Consider the following 11033-nt stretch of genomic DNA (forward strand, 5'->3'; position numbering starts at 1 on the left):
AGGTTGATCCTGATGGAACTTTGTCTCTAGGTATCTCTATTTTAGAATAAAACGGTTTTCTATTAGTTTGCTCAAATTAGTATTAGTTGTATTACTATATTATATATTACTAGCGTGTACCCGCGACTTCGTTCGCGTCGAATTAATCATTTATAATGGTGATGATAAAGCAAAGCAAGAATTTCCATTATCATACAAACTGGATAAAATTTTCTCACATTTATGTCAGCATGAGAAAAAAACAATATGACGATATTATTATATAACTTGGTAATATTTGAGGGGTAGTTTCATCTCGTTGGAATTTGACTTTCAAAAAATCCTTTTGCCTTTTTTACGTCAAGCAGTTTAAGCAGAATCGTCGTTAATCAATTACCTAACTTTTTGAAACACCCTGTATGATTTTTTAAAAAAATTCAAAATATGTAAATATGTGTCCAAGCGTTTTCCCGAAAGACTAATCGTTTTTAAAATAACAAATATTGTAATATTTGAGGGGCATTTTCACCCTCTTGGAATTTGAGATTCCTGAAACCCCCCCTTATCGAACCTCTACACCCCACAGTCAATCCGTTTGTCAAAAATCAACTTTAAACGTCAAGCAGTTTAAGCCGAATCGTGATTACTCAATGGTCATATTTTATGAAACATCCTGTATAAATTTTTATTTTTTATTTTTTCGAAAAATCCCTTCTTATCGAACCTTAACACCCTAAAGTCAATCCGTTTTCCAAAAATCGGCTTTTTACGTCAAGCGTTTTAAGCAGGATCGTGATTAATCAATGACCAGATTTTTCGAAACACCCTGTATACATTTTTAAAAAATCTTAAAATATGTAAAACAACAAAATAAAATATACGTGTTTAGGCGTTTTTTCGGAAACTTGACGGTTTTTTGAATAAAAAATAAAGTAATATTTGAGGGGTGGTTTCACCCTCTTGGAACTGGAATTTCGAAAAATCCCTTCTTATCGAACCTCTACACCCTAGAATCAACCTGTATGCCAAAATTGAGATTCTTGCGTTGAGGGGTTTGAGCAGGATCGGGATTAATCAGTATGTCAATCACTTAAAGATTTTATATATTAGTATAGATATATAGATAATATACATTCAGGAAGGGGAGTTGGTTATGAAAAATAAAAATTATTCAAGTACATATTTTTCAATACATTTATTAACATACTTTAGATACTTTTAAAATAATTATGTAATCATATCCCATGAAACTTTGAATATTCTTAGCTGGTTAGGCAAATTTGTGGAAAAGCCCACTGGTTTCAGTAAAAGAAATAGGTATCTTAATAATGCATCTTCAAAATAATTCATTTTTTAAACGAACATTTTTACTTAAAAACCTATTTAACTAAAACTGGAAAATTGTGGTACAAAAAATTGAAAATTCGAAATAATTTCTTAGCCTGTATTATCGTGAGTTTAAGCAGTCTTCTCAGGAGTTTGGCGATTTCACTCCACCTGAACGTACACCACCTTCCTTCGGTTGGAAGGTAACCCGTCCATACCCAAAGAAAGCCACGTACTCGTTTCTCCGGAGCACAAACATCGACTTCTCATCGATGTCAAAAATTAGGATTCGTCCGAATCCTATGTCGCGTTGCCACAGTATTCTCCACTTGTCCGTTAACAAACCCCGGTTCATATACCTCAATCTGTTGAGCACAACAGTACTGCTAGGCTTTTTCCCTGGTACATCATCAGGGATAAAAACCTCGCAGACTTGAGATTCAGGGATATCATTTCCTTTTACCGTCTTGAGCTCAGCTCCCTGCCATGGCGAGAGGTTTTTAATCGTTCCTTCCAGCCATTCAGCGCATATTTCATCAGCACAGTTAAAAAGTACCCATCCATTTCGATTAAAACAGCCATGGAAACGTAATTGTGGACTGTCTTGAATTACGGCATCAAGCGCTACTAAGATAGAACGTTTCAGTAATGCAAATTGTTCAGAAGTTAGACAGGTTTGAGGATAGTCAGGACGAAGTATTCCCACTTTGATCATTTCGTCTCTTCGAGACTTCTTAGCACTGTGTTCTGCTGTGCTTGCATTAGAAAGATTTCGCTTGCTGCTACCTTTTCCACCTAATGGGACTTCTCCTCCCTGTTGTCGTTCAGCTTTTCCTTTGATGATTGTTTCTAAAGCTTCATCATAGGGTATTCCACTCTTGAGCAGTCTAGAAAGACGCTTCCTGGTTGCACCTCCGAATCTTTTCCTCTTCACAATTTCTTCTGGAGTGGGGTTATTCCCAATCTCCATTTCTTCCTCCTCACTGTATATATTAAGACTGCTGTCTGGGTAGTCAGGTAAAAGTATTCCTCCGGAAGACGTTGCATCTCCCAGCAACGCATTTTCTAAAGCTTCCTCATAAGGCATTCCGCTTTTGATGAGTTTAGAAATAAGCTTCTTAGTGGCATCTCCAATTTTTTTCCTCTTCTTCATGTCTTCTGGAGTGGGGTTATTCCCAACCTCCATTACTTCCTCCTCACTAGATATACTAAGACTGCTAACTGGGTAGTCTAGTCGAAGTGTTCCTTCTTTGATTTCCCCAGTACAACTTTCCAAACAAGACTTCTTAGCTCTGTGTTCTGCTGTGCTTGCATCAGAAAGGTATCGCTTGCTGCAGCCTTGTTCACTGGGAGCTTTTCTCTCTTCCAGATTGATTTTCCTCCCTCCAAAGGCTTCTCCTCTCTGTTGTAGTTCAGCTTTCTCTTTGATGACTGTTTCTAAAGCTGTCTCATAGGGAATTCCACTCTTGAGGAGTTTAGAAAGACGCTTCCTGGTAGCGCCTGGAAATTTTACCCTTTTCTCTCTCTCTTCTGGAGTGGGGTTATTCCCAATCTCCATTTCTTCCTCCTCACTAGATATACTAAGACTGCTAACTGGATAGTCTGGTCGAAGTGTTCCTTCACTGATTCTTCCAGTACAACTTTCCAAACGAGACTTCATAGCACTGTGTTGTGCTGTGCTTGCATCAGAAAGGAATCGCTCGCTGCAGCCTGGTTCCCTGGGAGTTTTTCTCTCTTCCTGATTGATTTTCCTCCCTCCAAAGGCTTCTCCTCTCTGTTGTCGTTCAGCTTTCTCTTTGATGACTGTTTCTAAAGCTATCTCATAGGGAATTCCACTCTTGAGGAGTTTAGAAAGACGCTTCCTAGTCGCGCCTGGAAATTTTTTCCTTTTCTCCATCTCTTCTGGAGTGGGGTTATTCCCAATCTCCAGTTCTTCCTCCTCACTAGATATACTAAGACTGTCAACTGGGTAGTCTGGTCGAAGTGTTCCTTCACTGATTCTTCCAGTACAACTTTCCAAACGAGACTTCATAGCACTGTGTTCTGCTGTGCTTGCATCAGAACGGTATCGCTCACTGCAGCCTGCTTCACTGGCAGTTTTTCTCTCTTCCAGACTGATTTTCCTCCCTCCAAAGGCTTCTGCTCTCTGCTGTCGTTCGGCTTTCTCTTTGATGACTGTTTCTAAAGCTATCTCATAGGGAATTCCACTCTTGAGGAGTTTAGAAAGACGCTTCCTGGTAGCGCCTGGAAATTTTACCCTTTTCTCTCTCTCTTCTGGAGTGGGGTTATTCCCAATCTCCATTTCTTCCTCCTCACTAGATATACTAAGACTGCTAACTGGATAGTCTGGTCGAAGTGTTCCTTCACTGATTCTTCCAGTACAACTTTCCAAACGAGACTTCATAGCACTGTGTTGTGCTGTGCTTGCATCAGAAAGGAATCGCTCGCTGCAGCCTGGTTCCCTGGGAGTTTTTCTCTCTTCCTGATTGATTTTCCTCCCTCCAAAGGCTTCTCCTCTCTGCTGTCGTTCAGCTTTCTCTTTGATGACTGTTTCTAAAGCTATCTCATAGGGAATTCCACTCTTGAGGAGATTAGAAAGACGCTTCCTAGTCGCGCCTGGAAATTTTTTCCTTTTCTCCATCTCTTCTGGAGTGGGGTTATTCCCAATCTCCAGTTCTTCCTCCTCACTAGATATACTAAGACTGTCAACTGGGTAGTCTGGTCGAAGTGTTCCTTCTCTGATTCCTCCAGTACAACTTTCCAAACGAGACTTCATAGCACTGTGTTGTGCTGTGCTTGCATCAGAAAGGAATCGCTCGCTGCAGCCTGCTTCCCTGGGAGTTTTTCTCTCTTCCTGATTGATTTTCCTCCCTCCAAAGGCTTCTCCTCTCTGCTGTCGTTCAGCTTTCTCTTTGATGACTGTTTCTAAAGCTACCTCATAAGGCATTCCACTCTTGAGGAGTTTAGAAAGACGCTTCCTAGTCGCGCCTGGAAATTTTTTCCTTTTCTCCATCTCTTCTGGAGTGGGGTTATTCCCAATCTCCAGTTCTTCCTCCTCACTAGATATACTAAGACTGTCAACTGGGTAGTCTGGTCGAAGTGTTCCTTCTCTGATTCCTCCAGTACAACTTTCCAAACGAGACTTCATAGCACTGTGTTGTGCTGTGCTTGCATCAGAAAGGAATCGCTCGATGCAGCCTGGTTCCCTGGGAGTTTTTCTCTCTTCCTGATTGATTTTCCTCCCTCCAAAGGCTTCTCCTCTCTGCCGTCGTTCAGCTTTCTCTTTGATGACTGTTTCTAAAGCTACCTCATAAGGCATTCCACTCTTGAGGAGTTTTGAAAGAAACCTCCTAGTGGCGCCTGAAAAATTGTTCCTTTTCTCCATCTCTCCTGGAGTGGGGTTATTCCCAATCTCTGTTTCCTCCTCCTCACTAAGAGAATGATCAAGGCGGATTGATCCGTCGTCGTTAAAATTTCTTATTTCTTGTTCGTTCATAGTGATCCCACGAGTAGCAAGGGTACAAAAAGACCGTCACGGCAGAGCCCCGCGGTACCGTGACTAGGCGTTGGTACGCTGGGAGGTCGCCCGGTGTCCCAGGTTAGCCGCTAGCGGCCGGGATTCCCCCCGGCCATTCGTCCCCTTGGCGCGCGCAATACCGTGAGATTGGGGAGGTTTTTATAGTGGTGCCTCATCCACGCAGCTCAGGCGATGAAGCCAAAGCCCCCGTTTCCCTCCTGGAGCCTCCCATGATCTAGATTAGGGGAGGTGGGAAATGGGAGGGAGTTACGGTATGATCTTGAGCAAGCTGTTAGCCGTCTGAGCGTTTCCGGTGTGCACCACGAGGAGGTCGCTGCACATCGCACACCATAGTAATATAAGGACGTGAAATTGTAGAGAAGTGGAACAACTCAATAGCTGCCTATACACGAAAAGGCCTCTTGCGACCCGGCCCCGGCCTTTCGCCCAAAATACGAGAGAAATTAGAATTAAGAGAATTTTATGTGAAAGGCCAAGTCCGCGGATCCGGTATGTGTATAAATAAAGTTATACACATACCACATACCTATATTAACACATGAGCAAATACAAAATTTTGATATATGAATAACATTTTTTTTTCAAAACCAAAAATTGCTGTTAAAATTGCCTTATATATATATCAAAAATAGTAGATAAAATAGTACTTTAACGACAAGGGCAAAGAATATACCTAGCTAGAAAAAGAATGGACTCTGCCATACTGAAAAATGGTCCTACAGAAGTGGCGCCATCTATTGAGTAGGGCTTGTCTTAAATGGATCGAAGCGCGGGCTTTTTAAATGAGCGTTTTTGTTGAATTTTACTCTAAAATAATTAAATTTGATTATTAAATCTTATTTTTTAGACAAATTCAACAATACTAATAACAAGTATTGTTGTGATGTGTAAAAAATAAGATTTAACAGTATAATTTATACAATTATTAAATAAAATTAAAGCCAAACATGTGAAATATTATTTATTATTTAAAGTTCTTATTTATAAGTCAAATATTTAAGCATGGTTTATTATAATAAAACAAGACCAACGTAATACGCCCAAAGTTTTGTAAATGGAGTAAATATAAATAGGTACTTAAATGATGGCAAATATAAAAGACTTACATTATATTTTTAGGGCCACAAACAAAAGGAATTGTCTAATTAAAACACATATAACAAATTATAGTTTGAAAAACGTTTTGATAATCATCTATTTGATAATATTATGATTGGCGCTATAACAACGACAATATTTTTTGAGAATTTGACAATAATGACAATGGCCGTTGGAAACTATGGAAACTACAAAAAAAATTCTGATTTAACGCCATCTGGCAATAACTAGTAGCAACTTCTTAACCTAAAAATTAATTGCACTACCACCTAGTGGCTAGGGCTTGAACTATTTTATTTGAGATTCCCGTGGAAACGGTGGAACCGCTTTTGCTATTTCAGTTTCCCGTCCCTGGACAAGGGTATATTTTTATTCTTAATCTAAGGGTATATTAAATGATACTTAACAGCGAGGATAGGTTAAAAACCTTATTTCTTCTCGCACGTTTTTTAATTGCTTCCATTTTTGAAAATGTTTGTATTCCTTTTCATAAGTTATTCGGGATTTAAATGGAAGTAGTTTGGATATGGCGTTTATCGCCTCAGCCTGAATATCTGTCGGTAATTTATTTACTTCGTTTTGAGCCATTTGGCTCCAATTCAATCAGCAATAATATTGACTCAAAACCCACAACTAAAGAGACAGCTTTATTTACTTATCAAATTACATAGAAACCAACGCCAACCCAGCACAATATTTTTTCTAGTCTTAATGAATTCCTTGAAACAATAATTTCTGAATATTTTTTGAAACGGAACTCGCTATGGAAAAAGATATTGTTTTATACACGACGATAAAATTGCATTATCGTCTCCCGAAATTAATTCAAGACGATAAAATACCATTTTATCGTCTTGTATAAAAAATAACTAAAATATAGTTTTTCGATTTGTTTCATTCAATTCATCAACTATCCCTTATTGTTTTTGCATGGCATAGATAGCTTAAATGTTTCACTGTATGCCTAAACAGAATGTTCCTTCTCATCATAGACCAAAGTCGTATACATTATTTCATTTTCTAAAACTTTACTAAAATTTATTTTAGTAAAGCTTTTTTGACTGATATGGTAGATTTTCTCACTTCAATAACGGTAAGAGAGTATTCTGTGTAGAACTACAAAGACTTGGTATGTCGTGCTTTTTGTGACATTGATTCGTCGAGGATAACTATGGTGTCTAGCTTAGACTTGCATGGCTTTACTCGAAATAATTGCTGACTTCTCGCTGTAGCTGCCTAAAGAAAACAAACTAATAACTGCCATACCAAATATGTGACAACATGTATAATATACAAGTTGATAGTTTTTTTTTCTTTGTAGACCAGACTATTTTGTGGCATTTAAACAATATACAGGGTTGTTCACCACATACGACGCGGAGTATTGTAGCTAAACTCTTAGATTTTTGCAAATTGTAAGTTTCGGGTTGGTTGAAGAATTAGAGCTACAATTTAAAAATATTTTTACAGATACAAAGTGGCCCAAATAAATAAAAAATACCAAAGTTGTATTTTTTAAATGGAACACCCTGTATATTATTACATTTCTAGTTTCTACGATTAAAATAAAGATAAATTTGATTAAGGTTTACCGCATTTTAATCTTACCCTTTTTGAAATATTTAGGTTTTTGTCAAAATACAGTAATAATTTTAAGGCTTTATTTCTCCAGGCGTATTTAAGTTTTTAAAACCAAATATTGTACTGAAGTATTTCTATTTGCTAAATGTTGTGTTGCAATAATAAAAATTTTACTAACTTATACAGAGTGTCTAAAAATTTATTTTAAATAATAACTAGCAATAAACGGCAATTACTTCTATAATTTAAATAGAACACCCTGTATATTTTATGGGAATCAGATGCACAATTTAATTGTCTATCAAATTGCATTATATCATTTTTTACCTATGTCTTCAGGTTTTCGTAGAAAATGCATTTTCTTATAATTTAGACCACAATTATCAATATATCCATGGAATATTGACATTTTTGATTATTTTTAAAGATCTAACAAATTTTTAAAGGTTACAGATATTAATATTGTCGATATAGTTCGTTTATGTCATTAAAAAATAAAAAAATTGTCTAAATATTTGTAAAAGAGGACCAATTAATATGATTCCAGTATTCAAACTACATTAATTGACTGTTTGTCTATTTGTTGTATGTGTATTAGACAGCGTGGTAAAAAATAACACCTTAATTTTATTTCATTTTTTGAAGGATGCTTATTTAACAACAGAGACGTTCATTTTCATAACTTATTATTATATTGATTTCTGATTCCAAATCCACATTTATTTAGAATAATTTATTAACTAACACAGTTAAATATGTAGTTAATTAGTATTTGGGCGGAAATAATGGTGGTATATTTAATTATGGTACACTCTTTTATAAATATTTAAATAGTTTTATTTTTGTATACAAATAGGCTGGTAATATTATCGTTTTTAGCACCTGTACATTTGTTGCTTTAAAAACAATCTAGAATGTCAATATTCCATGGGTATATTGATAAATAAGGTCTAAATTATAAGAAAAAGCATAGAGATAGGTAAAAATGGTATAATACAATTTGATGGACAATTAAATTGTGCGTCTGATTCTCCTCAAATATACAGGGTGTTCCATTTAAATTAAACAAGTTATTGCCGTTGAAAGCTAGAAATTATTTAAAATAAATTTTTAGACACTCTGTATGAGGTAGTATTATTTTTATTATTGCAACACAATAACTGATCAATAATTAAACTTCAGTAAATATTTAGTATTAAAAACTTTGATACCCTTGGAGAAATAAAGCCTTAAAATTTTTACTACAATTTCACAAAACTGAAAATATTTCAAAAACGGTCCGGTTTAAGGGTGATAAACCTTAATCAAATTTACCTTTATTTTAATCATAGAAACTAAAAATGTAATAATATACAGGGTGTTCCATTTAAAAAAATACAACTTTGATATTTTTTATTTGGGGCACTCTGTATCTTGTAAAAATATTTTTAAATTGTAGGTCTAATAATCTTTCAACAAACCCAAAACCTACAATTAGTAAAAATCTAATCGTTCAGTTACAATACTCCGTGTCGTATGTGGTGAACAACCCTGTATAGGTACTCTGAATTTAGTAAAATATATTATGCCCATATAAACATCAGTACAACACAATAAAAATAATACCCACAAAACCTACTTCACAAGATAAGACTCCAAATAAAGACTCAGCATCTCGCACGAGCAAATTTGGACACTCATGACGTCGGGAGAGGCCAATGACAGCGGTTCGGAACCTAGCAGTGCTGTTTTACTAGTTTAAAAAATGTTTGACAAGCCCAAGCTCCAATGATATCAGAACAAAGTTACGTTTGGTTTAACTATAAAAAAAAGTATTTATTCAGTACTCGCAAGTTCAAAGAAAGAAATGTACAGAAGACACAACTTTGGAAGAAAAGAATTCTATCAGACACAGTCTAAAAGTGATAGAGAGGGTAGATTTTAACATTACCAACCTGAAAAGAGATAATATATTTTTTATAATAGAATACTAATTTTAAGGCACCAGATAAAAGACATTAACTTAACTGTGTTAAAGTAGCCCATCTAATAGTTTTTAAAGTAATGAACACATACACCTGAAAAAAATTATCTTCTTTCTGTAGCAAAAATCAGAATCGCTGTCTTCCTTCTATTGCTGACTTCTCGCTATAGCTGCCTAAAGAAAATAGCTAGTAACTGCCCTTCCAAATATGTGAAAACATGTATATATACAAGTTGATAGGTTTTTTTGTACACTAGACTATTTTTTTGTATTTAAGCATTCATATATTAACTACTACTAGCGTGTACCAGCGACTTCGTTCGCATCGAATTAATCATTTGTAATGGTGATGATAAAGCAAAGCAAGAATTTCCATTAACATACAAACTGGATAAAATTTTCCCACATTTATGTCAGCATGAGAAAATACAATATGGCGATATTATTATATAACTTGGTAATATTTGAGGGGTAGTTTCATCTCGTGGGAATTTGACTTTCGAAAAATCCGTTTGCCAAAAATAAGCTTTTTACGTCAAGCAGTTTAAGCAGAATCGTGGTTAAGAAATGACCCAACTTTTTGGAACACCCTGTATGATTTTTTAAAAAATTTAAAATATGTAAAAAAATCAAATAAAGTATGCTTGTCCAAGCGTTTTCCCGAAAGACTAACCGTTTTTTAAATAACAAATATTGTAATATTTGAGGGGCGTTTTCACCCTCATGGAATTTGAGATTCGAGAAACCCCTCCTTATCGAACCTCTACACCCCACAGTCAATCCGTTTGCCAAAAATCAGCTTTAAACGTCAAGCAGTTTAAGCAGAATCGTGATTACTCAATGGTCATATTTTATGAAACGCCCTGTATAAATTTTTAAAAAATCTTAAAATATGTAGAACAACAAAATAAAATATACGTGTTTAAGAGTTTTTCCAAAAAAACTCACCGGTTTTAAATAAAAAATATTTTAATATTTGAGGGATAGTTTCACCCCCTTAGAATTCGAGTTTCGAAAAATCCCTTCTTATCGAACCTCTACACCCTAAAGTCAATCTGTTTTCGAAAAATCAGCTTTTTACGTCAAGCGCTTTAAGCAGGATCGTGATTAATCAATGACCAGATTTTTCGAAACGCCCTGTATACATTTTTAAAAAATCTTAAAATATGTAAAAAAATAAAATAAAATATACGTGTTTAAGCGTTTCTTTCGGAAACTTGACCGTTTTTTAAATAACAAATATTTTAATATCTGAGGGATAGTTTCACCCCCTTAGAATTCGAGTTTCGAAAAATCCCTTCTTATCGAACCTCTACACCATAGAATCAACCTGTATGCCAAAATTGAGCTTCTTACGTTGAGTGGTTTAAGCAGGATCGTAATTAATCAGTGAGTCAGGCACTTAAGGATTTTATATATTAGTATAGATATAAAAATTGTATTTATTCAGCACTTGCAAGCACAAAGAAAAAAATATTCACAACTTTAGAAGAAAAGCAAAGTTCAGACACAGCCTAAAAGTCATACAAAAGACAGATACTAAGATTT

The sequence above is a fragment of the Sitophilus oryzae genome, unplaced genomic scaffold, assembly GCF_002938485.1.
Source record: "Sitophilus oryzae breed Bouriz unplaced genomic scaffold, Soryzae_2.0 scaffold_808_pilon_pilon, whole genome shotgun sequence".
Lineage (NCBI taxonomy): Eukaryota > Metazoa > Arthropoda > Insecta > Coleoptera > Curculionidae > Sitophilus > Sitophilus oryzae.